Genomic DNA, 3,752 nt, shown 5'->3' with positions numbered 1-3,752 from the left:
TATGCATTACCGTGAAGCCATATATCACACAACACGAGTTCATTCCACGATCGCGGGGCAACCTTTTTTGTTCCAATTATAAGGGAGGCCCATGGGTCTAGTATAATTAAATATAAATTTTAATAGCTTTTTTTCCGGTTATAAAGGAGGTCTATTAGTCTAGTACAATAAAATAGAAATTTTAATAGCTAACAAAGGGACATAGGTAGTCTTACTGAGTGTCGAACCTGCAACCTCTTGATTGTCAGGCGAGGGCGTGTCTACTACGATACACTCTCTTTGATAGCAACCTTAGTAATTTTAAACAACTTATAATAATAAAACGTGAAAAAACCAATAAGATATCAAAGGAAATTAATTAATTAGGGTAGGCTTCAATTATGGAAGGAAGGGCAGAGATCTTGACGATGTTGTACCGAGGGAAGCCCCCTTCAGCCAAGAGGTTCTTCCACTAGAGCTCAGTCCTCTCCTTCGACCCTCTGGATTGGTGCGCTCACGTCAGCACATCGAATATGATGTCTACATCATCGAATAGCCGGCTGCAGAACCACATCGACTATGATCAGCTTCCCTCGATTTTTGGGTATCGCCTTCTTGCAGTTCTTCAGGATCTTCACGCACTCTTCGTCTCCCCAGTCGTGCAACACGTTCTGCACAAATATATGAAATGGAGTTCAGTGTAATGAGAGCATTCAATTTTAGCCGTTCACCTTTTACTAAATATAGACCACACGTAATATCGTAAGAAAACCAACATGCTTAATTACCTTCAAGAATGCTGCATCTGCAGCGGGAATGGACTCAAACATGCTGCCACTGACGTGCCCGACTCCTGGGTATGCTGGTGAAGTGGCCACAACATGCGGCAGGTCGAAGTTGATCCCTCGAATGTGAGGGTTGGCCTTCACAATCTCGGTTATCACCCCCCCAGTAACACCACCAACATCCACGAGCAATCCGATGAATCTGAAACCTTCCTTGTAAGCCACCAAGACCGCCTGCATAATGGTCTGGGTGGTACATGCCATCGCATCATTGAACAACTTGTTGAATATAGGGTTCTTGGATGCCATCTCCCGCATTTCCAATCCGTGCACCTTCTTAAGCGGTGTGGACCCTCCTGTTAATGTAATAAATATATATCAGTGGAAATATATTGATCATGCAACACCGTCTTTAATACATTCACTGAGGTAATGCCGTGGAGCCAACTGGAGCGGGTGGTTCTCCATGATGACCAAGGGAGAAAGGTTCAACTCCGACTTCGTCACCAGCCACCTCGACGAGTATGTCAAACCCGTAGAGCGTGTCCCTGCCTTCTGATGGCTGATTGGTGGCGAAGATGTCCCATCAAACTAGCAGCCTCAAGATGCGTGCTTTTTGAAAGAAGTACTTTTTGACAGTATATACGTACCATCTTTAATGCATTGACCGATGTAATGCCAAGGAGCCAATAGGTCTGGGTGGTTCTGCATGATTCCTTCACCAGCCACCTAGAAGAGCCGGTGTGGCGGGTCTCCAGTCGTGTCCAATGATTGGTGGGCAGCAAATATGCTCCGGCGGATGAGCAACCTAATGATGCACATGAGGAAGGAATGTCCGGGGACGAGGACCCGTCTATGGAAGCGGCAATTTGGTGCAACGAGATCGGTCAGCCATGGTATTGTATGATGTCGGCTATGCCGAGCTTCACAGCGCATTTCAAGGCCATGCGGACTACGAATCCCAGCATGTGTTGCAATATGGCTGCTTGCACTCTCAGCATTGCATTGGTTGCATCCATATATGGATGCTATACTTGGAGCATAAGAGGAGACGAGACAGAGAGAACAATCTTGTATGAGAGGCTCTGTGTATTCCTTACTTGGCTTCTGTGTATGAGTACAAGAAATCTATGGTTGCGTTTGGTTTCATAATAAGATTTTAAAATCAGATTTTGATTTTGATTTTGATTTTGAGTGGAATAAATGGGGCACACATTTTGACTTTGTATGAGTTATGTTGTTTTGTTGTGGAAAAAAGTGGTATAAATGGGGCCCACTCTTTGACTTTGTATGAGTTATTTTGTTTTGTAGTGAGTAGAGTTAAGTTAGAATTGTGATTCTAAAATACTATCCTAAAATCAAACAAGCTCATATATAGAGGAAGGTATTACAAGGAAAAATAAAACAAAATAGAGTTGATGCCTCCTAGAAATGAGCCGTCGACAATTAAATACTTTCCAAGAATATACCCGTTGCCTTCCCGGTGCATTCCATGCATTCTGCCATCCAAATTCTTTCCTTGAACATCGTGATTGTAATCCTTGGCAATTTCTTTGTGTATTGCAATTTTCCTTGATTTCGGAAATCTTCTAGACCACGTTCATTGATTGGCATTCTTTGTGATTATAAACCTCCTTCAGCCAACAGTTTCTTCCACTCGAGCTCGGTCCTATCCTTCCCACACGACTGGTGCGCAGGCATCAGCAAGTCGAATATGGTGGCTATGCCATCGGAGTCAGAGAGCCCATTTCACTTCAGTGTTAGAATTACGTCTGCTGTGATTAGCTTCCACGGTTTCTCGGTTATTTGCCTTGCTGCATTTATATAGGATCTTCGCACAATCTTTGTCTCCCCAGTTGTGCAACAAGAATGTCATACATAAAAGAGGATCTAATTAAGTTCCCAGGAGTTACAATTATACATAACTCATAAGAAATAGAAGTCCCTGCAGTGACAGCCGGCACGATTTTTTCAGACTAGGAATGCCCCATTCGGAAATAAAAAAAAATGTTAAGAAAAATGACATGATTACATTAGGATTATAGGAGAATAGCATCCGCAAGGGGAACAGACTCAAACATGCTGCCCCCAGCAGGCTCAACTCCTGGGTAATGCTGGCACATACAATGGCGGCGACAACATGTTGCGCAGGTCCAAGTTGATCCCTTGAGTGTGAGGGTTGGCTTTCACAATCTCGGCTATAGCCCCCACCAGTTTCATCGCTTACGTGTACGATCGATCTTGTGGATCCAAGCCCGTCCCTTGTAAGCGGCAGGGGTCGCCTGCATATATGGTCATGGTACATATCACCATAGTATCATTGAACATGTTCAATTCAAGGTTCTTCCACACCTTCCCTCCCTCCGCAACATGAGGCCGGCTTCTTAAGCGGCATCCTTCCTGTTATAATACAATTACAGTACATTGACCAAAGTATGTAATGACATGGAGCAAATAGGAGGTATGATGAACAAGGGAGCCATGTTCAACTCTGATTGCGTGACCAAAAAAATTTGAAGAGGTCAGTCCTTAGAGCCTGTCTTGATTACAGTCCAACGGTTGATGGGCAGCAGAGATGCCCCGACGGACTAGATAGCAGTAGCATCATGATGTGTGCAAGGGATGTAATGTCCGGGGACGAGGACTTGTTGATGGAAGCGGCAATTTGGACCATTGGTCCAATGGAATTGGTCAGCCATAGAAATGAATCGTGTTGGCCATGCCAAGCTCCACCGCGCATTTCTGATCCATTAAGTCCACGAATCGAAACATGTCACGCCATATAGCAACTTGACCTCTCAACATCCCCTCGGCTTCTTTTACATCCATATTTGGTCTAACGCTAGCTTTTGGGGCCTGTGTGGGAGGGAGAAAGTCTTCTAAGTAATGGTGGGTATAAGATGTCGGGCGTACCACAATCCAAAGGACACACGAGTTCATTCCACTAATGCAGAAGAACTTTTTTTTTTCCCATGTCTTAATGCGAAA

At 44.3% G+C, this 3,752-nt stretch overlaps 1 pseudogene; it reads right to left on the bottom strand.

Moving 5' to 3' along the window:
- Positions 1 to 358: 358 nt before the first annotated feature.
- LOC116205975 lies at positions 359 to 1,711 on the bottom strand (annotated as a pseudogene).
- Between the last annotated feature and the right edge of the window lie 2,041 nt (positions 1,712 to 3,752).

This window comes from Punica granatum, chromosome 4 (assembly GCF_007655135.1).
Source record: "Punica granatum isolate Tunisia-2019 chromosome 4, ASM765513v2, whole genome shotgun sequence".
Lineage (NCBI taxonomy): Eukaryota > Viridiplantae > Streptophyta > Magnoliopsida > Myrtales > Lythraceae > Punica > Punica granatum.
The sequence above is the reverse complement of the archived record's forward strand: the minus strand, read 5'-3'. Positions and strand labels throughout refer to the sequence as shown.